At 45.6% G+C, this 12,355-nt stretch overlaps 1 protein-coding gene across 1 annotated transcript in view; it reads left to right on the forward strand.

Annotated features, from left to right (window-relative positions):
• The window catches only part of MAML2 (mastermind like transcriptional coactivator 2), a 219,361-nt gene that overhangs the window by 415 nt on the left and 206,591 nt on the right, over positions 1 to 12,355 (forward strand). The window lies entirely within an intron of this gene.

Genomic DNA, 12,355 nt, shown 5'->3' on the forward strand with positions numbered 1-12,355 from the left:
GCGCCCCCTGCCGGCGGGGAGGGGCCGGGACGCGCGGCCGTGAGGAGAAGCCCCCGCTCCCCTCAGGGCGCCATTCCCCCCTCCCCCCGCTCCCAGCAGCCGTCCCTCGGGCGAGGCGCGAAGGTGGGGTCGGCGCCCAGGCCGGCGCCTGTTCCCGGCCGAAGGCTGTGTTGAGGGGTGTCCATGGCCGCCCGGCCCGACCCGCTGCGCCTCGCGCCCCTCGCGATGGTCCCTACCGGGTGCTGGGCACTGCGGTGGCGTCGAGCGTGTGAGGGGCGGTGGGCAGGTCTGCCAGGCCCAGAGCGGGGGAGCAGAGGGACGTGTGCTCCTCAGAGGGGGTTTGGGGCTGCTTGGTTTTTCTGTAAACCAGGTTGCAGGCCTAAGTGTTCATGGTGTGCCTCCACCCTCGCGCCAAGGCGGTGACAGCAGGCGTCCCTGAGGAGGGGCGCCGGCAAGCGCTGTCAGCACATCCCCAAGCCGGGGTGAAAGGGGCATTAAAGTACAGCTCGCCTTCACAACTGCCCCGCTGCCCCGTTTTATGGCATTCATCAGGGCTTCAGGCAGCTGTTTTCACTGGAGGCAGCAGTTTGCTGCCGTGCCCCTTGAACTTTGCCGGTACCGATGCACGAGGCAATGGACGGCGCGGAGGAACGAGGGCCCGTTCAGCCGCGCACCTCAGCGACCGACGGGCGCTTGCAGAAGCAGGGCTGCACGGGAGCGTACAGGCATGTCTGGCAGACCGAGGGCATCTCACGCCCGGTGCTCCCAGCACCAGCTTCGCTGGGAAGGGTTGGTTTGTTATTCTCACCCAGTGTTTATCATGGAGCAGAGTTACAAGAGTTTTGCAGACAGTGCCACTTTGTAAATGGCATGTTGACCTTTTTCAGCTGGAAATGGCTCTGAACCTGTCAAGGACGTGAAGCTTTGTCTCTTGCTACTTTGTTAGGAGCAGTCCCTGTACCATTCTTTTGAATCCTGTGCTGTGCTGTGCTGCCTTCCAACTCTTAGCTCTCGGCACACATGCGAAATATTAAGAGGAGTGATTGCGTCCTGATAGGCCCATGGCTGCTATTCAAACAGCTGAAAATAGATCGCTCCCTTTGCTCCAGACATCAAACCTATCTTTCTTAGTCCCTGATATATGCTAAAACGGGACCCTTGTGATTGTTTCTCCCTTCTGATCTGGGAGTTCGCCGCGGTGCGTGGATTGACGTTTGGGGCTGTGGTACTCAGCATCGTTTGCGAAGGTGATGATGTAGGCGTTAATGCGATAACATTGTGTCCAAGGGGAGTTTAGGCACTTCGACCTGACTGAGTGTTCAGATTAAATCTCTCCACATTCCATGTCACAATCAAGAAAGCCATTATCTTATTTTTCCAGTGTGTATTAATGAAATGCTTTGCACTTGTCTTATGGGAAAAAAAGAGGCTCATGCCTAATAATGTATGTCCCAGAAAAATACACTTTCTGAAATCAGGGAACAGGCATGTGGTGGGGTTTTTTTTTGTTTGTTTTCAAGTTTTTTTACTAGTTGTTACTATTATTATGAAATAGTTGGAGGCAGCTGTTTGAATGTGCTAGATGAAACAACTCCAAAGAAAATATTGAAAGATTTTCATCTTTTAAGTGCAGAGAGGTTGTCCTTGTTTCTGAAATACTGCTAACGATTTCTTAACCTGCTCTTTGCTGGAGAATGCCGTGCAGGGCCCTCGCTCCTCATTGCGTGTTGCATTACCTCCCAGATAATTCTGCACGTATGTGTCTTTGACAAGGGAACGGTCTGACAAAGTCCTCCTCGTTTTTGCATGCTAGCGTTCGGTACTCCTACTGACAAGGTACGTGACTTCACTGAGCATGACGTCTGGGGCCCTGAACCATGTTTTGACACTGAAGAAACGCTGGCTCATGAAGCAGTATTGTTGTGATGGTATCACTGCACATCGCTCTTCCTCCCACTCTGTGCTTGACACAGGCATTCCTCATTCGCTGCTCTGGTAGGACTGGCTAAGATGGCAACTCCTTAGGACATTGTTGCAAATACTAAAAGGGAAAAGCAAACAACACAGTGTCTGAGTGGGATGAATTCAAGTGGCTGAGGATCATACGCCAGGTAGCACAGCATTGTGCTCCTCTTCTTGAAATTTCAGAGGGCAGGCACAGCCAGGAAATAATGGGGTCTTGCTTTCGCTCCAGTCATAGCTGGAGGAGGAATTTGCTCTACCAGTTTTTCAAAGGGTACTTGAAAAAGGAAGTTACAAGGCAGACTAAGCCTGTTGTCTTGTGCATTACGAATGGATGAGGAAGAGAACCATCTCTAAGGCAGCAGAATTCATCCTCTACGGGCTGTTTCCCAAGAGGAAATCATCCAGTAGAAGCTTTATTTGCACCGATGGTTATTCCTCTAATTCCAGACTTTTGCTTAGAGGAAACGACAGATCTGAGGTGCATGGGGAACAAGGTGCAGCTCTGAGCTTCCGTTGTGGCAGGTACAGCTCTGGCACAGGGAGGCACAAGACAGGAGTGTTTGTGCAAGTCTCACACTGAGCATGTGAGACTGGACACACATCTTTGACTCCACGGGGGGGTTGTAGCTCCACCAGTTAAAGAAAAAAATCCACACAGGTAAGCGCAAAGGAAGTCATAACTCTCTTTGGGGACTTCTGGCTCTTTGTATGAGAATCAGAATTCTTACACAATATCAGAATGCTCTTTGTGTGCAAAGATCATCCTCATGCTTCCTCTCCTGAAAATAGCTGGTTGTTTCCAGCGATAGCAGGTCCCACTGCTCTCGTTACAAGCATACCTGCCATGTTTAGGGGCATTGGATGGGTTGTTTACACGGTTGGACTAAAAAGTAAATATTTGACACTCGATACATTTGAAACAACGTTCACTCAAACATATCAAAGAGCTTAAAGTGATGATCTGACATTGTTGACACAATTGTTTGATAATTATCTTTTCCCAGTGGACAGTTTAAAACTGGTAGAAGAGAGAGTTTTTGTTGGGGTTTGGTTTGGGCTTAATTTGACAGTGATATTTCGATTTTTGAGAAAGTACCTTTGGCAGCAGCATTTTCTAATTGGAGAGTGGAGACCAGAATTTTAGCTGGACCAATGGATGTGGGTGCACGTGAAGGAGAAATTTATTCTTCGAGACACAGCTAGGACAGCTTTTGTACTTTCTGCCTCCCTGCATTTCCCAAGAGCTGACATTTGTTTATTTATATGGTAGTGTTACTTTTCATGGTGCCGAGTGGAACAGATAAAATATTCTGTCTTTCTTTTATACATACATCTATATGTATGTATATGCCCTCCAGCACTTAGCTGTTTATATTATTTATGTTATATATAAACAGTTAGCTCTGGAGGGCATTCCTTAGTGGCTTAAGCATTGAACTGGTAACACCAAAGTTTTCACACTGCAGTTTCAAAAATCTGGCAGCCAATTCATTCTTTCCTTCTTCTGACATAGGCTGAGCACCGCTCATTTTGCTCTGTGAAAGCCAGGAACCCTGTTTCATGGGCATTATTGTATTATTCTGGTCGGGTTCTTTCACTGCAACCATCACACAGGTGGTTCTGAGCGTGTTAAGTGATGTTTGTAATCAGCCACAGGTGACGTGTTCTACTTTCACTCATCTCAAAGTTGTGCTGAATTCATCATTATGAGGATTAATTTAAAATATTAATTAAATATATTATTATTTTCTGTACTCAGAAGAATGACTGTGAAAGTGGCCTGCTCCCTGGATGTAGTCTGCAAGCAGATGAAAAAGAAAAGGGAAAGCAGTCCCATAAAGATGATGTAGCCAAGGAAGAGGGGAATGGTTTGATTCCTTCTGCTTCTCTAAACTCTCATTAAGGGCAGTACAAATCTGGAAGAGTAAATGGTTTTGTCCCAGTTCCCTGAGGACCTCAGTGGAAGACAGGGTTGCGTGACTGGTGCCAAGAGCCATGTTTGGCTTGTAAAACCTCAATTTAGGCAGTTATTTTATGAGGAGGTGCTTTAAATGATCATGGAAGCCCCGACTTTTATTCCCAATAACTTTTTTTATGATCTGCACTGTGCTTGCTGAGGTTTGGCCTCCTCTGTGCTAACATTAAAGATCCTCAAAGGATATTTTAAAAGGAAGGATTATGCTCTGGTATCTGTGGCCCAAGGTTACTCTTTGCCCATCTCCCAAGCTCTTTGCTTCATTTGCTAGTTGGCTGCCAGGGTACCCTGCGGGAGTAGTTGCGTTTTCTGATTCTGGATGTACGTGACTTTTGGAATCACTTTGAAACTAACAGTATAAGGTGACCAGCTGCGGGGTGAAGCGACATTACGGTGTAGGGAGCACAGGTAGATTAACGCACAAACTGTTCTACAAAGCTGGGGTGGGACATTTTGACTAAGCTTGGTGTCAAAGCAATGAAATGTTCTGTTTGTGAGGTGAAGGACTGCTGTCTGCTCCTTGTGCTTCTGCATGAGCGAAGCTGGGTTCTGATCAAGACAATTTATGTAGCCAAGTCAGGTAAAATGAATAAGTCGCATTCCCTTTGTGGTGGAAAACTTCGATCTGCTGTCATGGTCCCTTTGACCTGCTGGGAGCCATTTGGTTAGGATGGACATGGGCGCCATTTAAAATCTTTGTTCTCCCTGGCTATGAAAATGTTTTCCAAACCAAAATCAAGAAGACCCCGTGGAAGCTTCATAAAGGCTCTATTTAGTGGAAGTTTAGCAAGTTAATTTATTAAATATATGCTAGTGTAGGAGCCTTTTCAGCCCTAGCTCTTCAATCAAATCACTTGCCTCCTTTGAAGCTTTTAAGCTTTGAACAGATTTAATGACAGTGTCCTCCATTTTGAAACCGTTTAACAGACTTTTTCCACCACCAAAGTTTCTGTAGGTAGCGAGCAGAGGAACAGTTTTTCTGCCTGGACTTGACGTGCTCTCCAAGGCCAAGCCATGGGCTTCCTAACTTCCCTGACTATTACGGCATGTCATCTGATGGAGCTCTCGCATCCCGTGCAGTACTCAAATTGACTCCCTTACGTGTAGCACCACAACAAAGGAGAGCGATATACGGCTTCTGTTTCTTCTGTGCTGAGAAGTGTGACTCCAGCAAAAATATTAGCTGCTCTGTGGGGAAATCTGAACGTTAGAAAGGTACGTCTGAGTCAGAGAAGCTGCTTTGCTGAAACTTTGACTTATCTCACTATTATTACCTCTCCCCTCGCAAAGAACATTGCCTGCAGAAGGTGTATGTGAGGTTCGGTTAGCTTGCAGTGACCAAAAAAACTCCATCAACTAGATTAGTCAGCAGGTTAAGAAAGGCCATAACATACCTCTCTTCCTTTTCGTAACTGCTGTCAACGGTCCTTTCTACCAAGAAAGAAAAGAATCTTTGGAAAGAAAGAAAAAAAAGGATCTTTGGAGGCCAATTGTAGTCTGCCTGTCTTATCGAGTCTGTTGGCTTATGAAACTGAAACTTCACCTATGTCTCATTTCTGGAACAGAAGAGCTCCATCCTGGTCCCTTTGACAACTTTGGGAAGGGTAATATCTCCGTTAGTCCATTTGTATTGCACCTCCTATGTGGTGTAGGAGGATCTGGGAGCTAGTAAGCTGCTCCAGCTGACAAAGCACTGGCATAGAGGTGCCAGCCTGACAGCAAGCATCTCTGTGACCTTGTACCTGTCCCCTGCTGTGCCACTATTTCCCTTCTGTGTGTGAGCTCTTCAGGTCGTATCATCTCACTGCCTAGCACATAGGACCCTGGTCTCCACTTAGGACTGAACTCTACATAGTAATAACCTGACACCATCACCTCTATGGAGTTCAGGAAAGTGATTAAAGAAACGATTATGCAACACACAATCAGCTACATGGTACGTGGAAGAGCTTTAGCCACCTGGCTGCTCTGAAGAGAACAAGAGGAACAAGGTCTTTGCCCTTTGGCCTCCCTCTGGTGTCCATATGTTAGCGTTCCTCTGTAGGATAAGCTGATGGGATTCATGACAGGGCTGTGTTTTCCACAAATCTGAATCAGTGGCTGTAAACCTGAAAAGGATCTTACCCGTATCATGCTGCTACAATTTGGAACAGCTTTGAGCAGGGAAACAGGCAGTGGTCTTGGCTGCAGAAAAGGAGTTGGTGCCAAGTGAGTTTTGGATCACTTTTTCAACTTAACAGTACTAAGAGACAGCTTTTTTTTTTCTTTTTAGATGAAAGCATAAACTATTTATGCCCCAGATTTCCCATGGAAAGCTTCCTATAGCCACTTGAGAGCCAACTTGTGAATTTGTCATTTGTCAAGTTCTTCCAAAGTATTATTAGATGCAGGTGATTAATCCATAATTGTACTGAAGTGCCAACACCAATACCTAGCACAAAATACCTGCAACTCGCAAGCAACAGTTCTTAGGTGAGCACGCTGGAAACTGAAAACTCACTGTTTCTACTCTGACTCCAGGATCTATTCAGCAGGTTACTGCTGTTATTTCACCTCCATAAACCTCAGTTTCCTCTATGAAAAATACTATTTATCACCTTTGTAAAGTGCATTGAGATCTGATGGTGAATTTTATGGCTTAAAAGCCAAATTCATTATTGATGGAGCCTAAGACAGGATATTTGAACGTTTGCTTTGGCAAAGCTGCAGGCAATGTATATGAGTTGATGGATTCTTCTTATTTGACTTCTGTGTTTTGAGTCTTTGAGGTGCACTCAAATCACCTTTTCAGCCTTTGACCCATAGGTATGAGTACTAGAAATACAAACCCAAATGAGACTTTTACATAATCACACGTCTCCCAGAGCTTGATTTTTATGGCACTGCGTTGCCAAGATTCACAATAAAAGTGCAAGTTGTGGCAGTGCCCCTTCTTTTTAGGAGAGAAAAACATTTCCCAACTTTTCATTCATGATCATAAATGTATGCTTCATATTTTCTTGCTTTATTTGCTTTTGATCCTGCATCAGTTTGTGCTCAAATTAGTCTCCCAATTAAGTTGGCTGTGTCCAAGCACTTCATATACTTGATGCTCCAGCATACTGGGAGCAAAGTGGGACTGTAACTGAGACCATATATGCAAGTCAGGAGCTTTCTGTCAAGGTTGCAGCTGCACCCCAGCACTAGCAGGTGGGAACCACCTTGTCCTACATGTGTTGCCTCCCGTCTAGCAAGATGACTATACTGTAATAATGAAGGAAGGTTCATGTCTATGGATTGGGGTGGGAAGAAGACTCAGAAATATTTCTTAATTGAATAAACTACACAAAATTCTAACACACTGAAAAATTATAATGTATTTGGGTTTTAATTTGAGAATACCTCGTGCCTGTGGCTTCACATACAGGTATTGGAATTTTCCTGAAGAAATTCCTTTTGTTAAGAAATGGCTCCTGTAGCTATTTTTATCTGTATCACTCAGTTATCATTCTGATGCTCTTGCAAACCCAGCTGAATCAAGATGCACAGAAATGAGTACCAATGAGAAATCAGCATGAAGGTGCTTCTGACACAGTGAGGAAGCAGATCTTGCAAACCCATTTACCTGCTGCCTGAGCCTGAAGCTAACTGAAGGACCCCATAAGGTTCTGGACTAGCAGACGAAACCCCAAGAAGGTTCATCGTGGCTCTTGTGTTTTGAAACAAAACATGCTGTTGTGCAAGAGTCATCCCTGTGGTACCCTGGCTTTATTACAGAGCTCTGGAGGCACCTCCCTAGAGTAGGTGTTACACAAACACCTAGTGAGAACCATGGCCTTCCCTGCATACCTTAGGGCCTCAAGAGACAAGGTAGACAAAGAATGGAAGGAGGAACAGAAGCACAGAAAGGTCAAGTGTCTCGCCCAAGGTCAAACAGCAGGTCAGTGGCAGAGCTGGGAACAGAGCCCAGATTTCCTGGCTCCTAGTCCAGCACTCTATTAATCATCTCTTTGCTTTGTGTTCTGTGGTCTGTAACTGTCCATAGGAAATGTGAGGATGACTTTCCGACAGCTTCAGAGTTACTTCTTAGTTTTGGAAACTATTGATCATCGGCACGCTATTCAGATAAAGAGGTCATGTACTGGACATATGCACTAGAGGATTCAGAACTAAGTGCTCTAGGTATCAATTTCATTCCAAGACACTGAAAAGCCATATTTCATAATCCCAAACGTTTCTTCTAAGTCTTTTTTCCCTTTCATCGTGTACAAAGTACCGCAGTGTGCGGTAACTTTTAGAGAGTTACTCATCACACTTGAACTCTTGCATTGGTGCTTGCCCTGTATGTTATTTTGTCCTTGAAAACGAGTTACAACAGTTATTTAGTTAGGGCTTTTCTTCTCCGTGGAATTTACCAATGAAACAGGCAGAAAACCAGAGCGTCAACAGTCCTGAGACACTTGTGACTCTTCCTTATTTTCATTCCTCACTGTACGATGTGTTCGGTTTTCAAAGTCTTTCACTGGAATTATCTTGATCACAAAGTTAATTATACCTGGGAGATTTTTTTCCTCCCAAAAATTTTGACTGGAGGCGAAACTCTGGCTACCGTGGTAATGACTTACAGAGAGTCTCTTGTAAACAATAGTATAATCACTTTCTTATAGTCATGGCAACAGTGTTTAAGCAGTGAGCTTGCTGAACACAATGTGCACTGTCTTCACTGAATAGCTGTTGCAGCACTGAAGTGTATGCTGCTCATTTTCCGAGGACTCAGGGACATAAATTATTCAGCAAAACAACACTGCTTCAGAAAGCGTCTTTGAAATGGTTGTGTTTCGTACCAGCCAGAGAAGGATGCTTATCTGTGCTGATGGGGCTGTACAGTACTCTTTGGGCCAGGTCCGCTCCCAGTGAACTTAAGAGTGTCTGTCCCAAACCATTTGAGAACTGTGCTCCCTCTCGGCAAGGTCATGCTTCCCCTGGCAAAGTCTGCTGCCACGCGAGGTCCCTACTGTGGAGGGCAGAATGGCTCAGGAGGATGCATCCTGCACACATGCATGGTGTGAGAGGTGGTGACTGGGTGCAGAAGGAGGAATTTGTTTTAATGAACAAGAGGTTCACTACAGCAGGGCCAGTTCCTTCCTTGGCTCAGAGGATCACCTGGATTCCTGGTCAGTGGGTTGAGGAGGCGTGTTGGAGAGTGGATGTCTTCACAGAAAACTTCAGAGTTGAACCCCAAGACAAGGAGTTGCCTTTGATTTTTCTGTTTATTTTGGTTTTACAGCTCTGTCATTCAAATAACTAGACCTGGAGGAAAGACCTTGTTGGCAACAGTTGTTGTTTTGGGATGAGTCATTCCACCAGATTTCAGAAATGCCACCCCAGTGACAGTTGGCAAAAATGCTGCATGGGCTGTTCAGTTTATGTTTTTCACTCTGGAAAATCAGACCATTTATTTAGGGTTCTGTTGCTTTAGAAACCATTGCCAAACACTCCAATTTCCTTTTTCCTTCCCTTCCCTTCCCTTCCCTTCCCTTCCCTTCCCTTCCCTTCCCTTCCCTTCCCTTCCCTTCCCTTCCCTTCCCTTCCCTTCCCTTCCCTTCCCTTCCCTTCCCCTCCCCTCCCCTTTTTCCCTGTTCCTCTCTGCTAAGGTATCTCAACATCTGAGCTTTTGAGCCTCAACTCTGATCTGATTGGCCCCTTCTGAAACCACCTATGGGAAATACTATGGACATGGCACTGTGGCACATCAGCCTAATGCAGGATCAAGCTCTTTGATTCTGGTCATTATGCTGGTTTATACTCAATTATTTGTTTTCCAAAGAAACGCATTCTCTCTACTTCTCTAAAAGCTTTTGGTTCCACATCTTTCCAGGCTACGTACGCTTGGTCTTCTACACGGGGCTGCTTACCTCTGTGGCCCAGTTCCCAGAACCAGTTGTGCGTGTGCTGAATTGTGCACACATGGGTGATCACACTGGAATCAGGATGTGTAGAATTAAGCAAGTCTAGAAGTATCTGCAGGGCTTGGTCTTTGTTCAACAAACAGGCCTCAGCCTGGCTGAAGCTCATGACATGCTACAAAAAGAAACTGAGTTCAAAAGTAAGTAGCATATTATCAATTGACTTATTTCCTTAAACTAGCTAATTCTGTATTTTTAAAAACTACTTTCCATTTTTCCTGCACATCAATTGCCGTTCCTTTCACACTCATTTTTCATCCTCGCTGCTCAACTCCCAGCAGACCTGAGCTGCCAGCCACATGATCTCCTTTCATAATGATTTGAGTTCCGACGTCTCTTTTTTCCTACCGACTTTGTGTATTACCGTAATGGTTCCTAGGACATATTTTGGCCAGCTTTTAGGGAGAGACAGAGTCATGGTGTTTCAGACCTTCATTTCCAAGTGCAGTATTAAATATAATCCACATAATTATAGCACTGCCACTTGGAACACTGTAGTGGCTATGTCAATATGTCGTCAAAAGCTCTCTTTCTCAGGAGCTAGAACTCAGTCATGTGGATTGAATTGAAATTTGATGGCCAGAAGCTGCAAACACACTCTGGCCCTATCCCCTTGCCTCCCTGCTTTTTCCTTTCACCATAAAATTATCTTGCTTTCCGTCAAAGTTGTGAGTTTACAGAACAGAGATACTGGCTGATTCCAGGCTATGTCATTCCGAGCCACCCCTTTGGGTAAGTCTAGACCAGCCTTGGAGGGGTGCCCTGAGGCAACCTGAAGGCACAATCTGCTATCTGTGACCACGATGGCGAACCTGAGAGCACAGCCTCAGGTGCAGCACAAAGGCAATTCTCAGACTCCACTTGACCATCCTCCATGTTGGAGCTCGTACGATGCCATTAGTGTCGCAGACAGCAGCCAGGGAAGCTGTAGACAGGCCTGGGCTGGAGTCTGTGTGGCTCCTGTGTGAGCAGGGCTGGGAGCACCGCAGTCCTCTCCCCTCTTGTCGCCTTGGGCAATCGCCATACAGACGTCGCTATTCATCCAAGCAAAGGCATCAAGACCAGGGTAATTCCCAGCAGCAGTTGATACTGCAAATTTAACACACGCTTTTTTAGCCCTTGGGGACTGGGGGGAAAAAACCCAGCTTTGAATTTGGAAAAAAAAGAAATAAATTGGTATCCAGTAGTTGTATAACACAATCCTGTCATTTTTGGTACTTAAAAACCCAAACAAATCCCCAGCATTCATCACACGAGATATTCAGGTTTTAAAAGTGCCACTTGCCAATACACAGTAACAACTTTCCATGAGGCCTTTTAGTCCATGTATTTACAGGTGGACCAGAATAGCTCTGCAGAAGTTAATCCAGTCCTTTGAGTAAACAGTATGTACTTCCAACACTTTCTATATATACCAAGCATATGTAGGGCCTTTGACACACATTTGTACCACACACAATACATCGAGGGGCCCTGATAGAGCCACGATGGCTAGTAGGGTCAGTAACCCCCTCACTAGCATACTGGATGTGTGTTCATTCTGTCCAGCCTACGAGGGGAACTGCGTTTGGATGACCGGTGTGTCGAAAGGGCAGTTTACTGAAACGGTCCATTATGTGGTTCTTGGAGCCCTCTCCCAGGACGTACTGTCTGTGCTTGGGTCTCCCAGGCTGTCATCAAAGCACAGCCTCTTTGACACAGGTCAGAAGGACTCTTCACCACAGCCTCACGCCACCTCTTTTGGTCACAAAAGTCACATTCATCCCCTTCCCCTGGTAAAGTCCTTCTCATCTGTCCCCCCTCCTCCACTTCCCAAAGCTATTAGCCATTCCTCCTCCTCCACATTCACCCCTCCCTCACCTGGGCTATTGCCCTCCCTTCTCCCCTTCCATGCTCCTGACACTGCTTCGTAATGTTTTTCTAACTTGGAAGAAAGGGCCAGAGGGCCAGGATAATGGAGAGATGCTGAACACATGGTTTGCACATGTTCTCCTCGTCTTCCCTTGTACTGCTTCTTTAGCTGTCTTTCTCTCTTTGCTGCAGCTGCAGATCTAATGACCACAAGTGTATTCTCTCCTCCTCTTGTTAGCTTTATAAAGGACAAGCTCAAAAGTCCTGCATCATTGTCACAAGAAACTTAGAGCAAGAACTTCTGTGAGTTGACGATGCACTTGTAGGTTCCCTGGCCTCTCACTGCAGGCTATGGGTGCTCACAAACTGGGCACTCAGTTGTGAATGCTCAGGCTCCAGTTCAGAAAAGTTCCTAAAGAGTATCTGTGAAGTTAAACATATGATTAAATGCTTTTCAGTTTGAATGCCGCTTCTTTGAAGTACGACCCCATGTTGGAGAAGGCATCCTCACTGGCCTGATTCAGAAAAAAATACTTAAGAGTGTACTGAACTTTTAAGAATAGAAGCCTGTCCACTATGTTGTATTTGTAATGACTCTCAAATAGGGTAAGGTAGTACG

This window comes from Tauraco erythrolophus, chromosome 1 (genome assembly GCF_009769465.1).
Source record: "Tauraco erythrolophus isolate bTauEry1 chromosome 1, bTauEry1.pri, whole genome shotgun sequence".
In the NCBI taxonomy this organism is placed as follows: Eukaryota; Metazoa; Chordata; class Aves; order Musophagiformes; family Musophagidae; genus Tauraco; species Tauraco erythrolophus.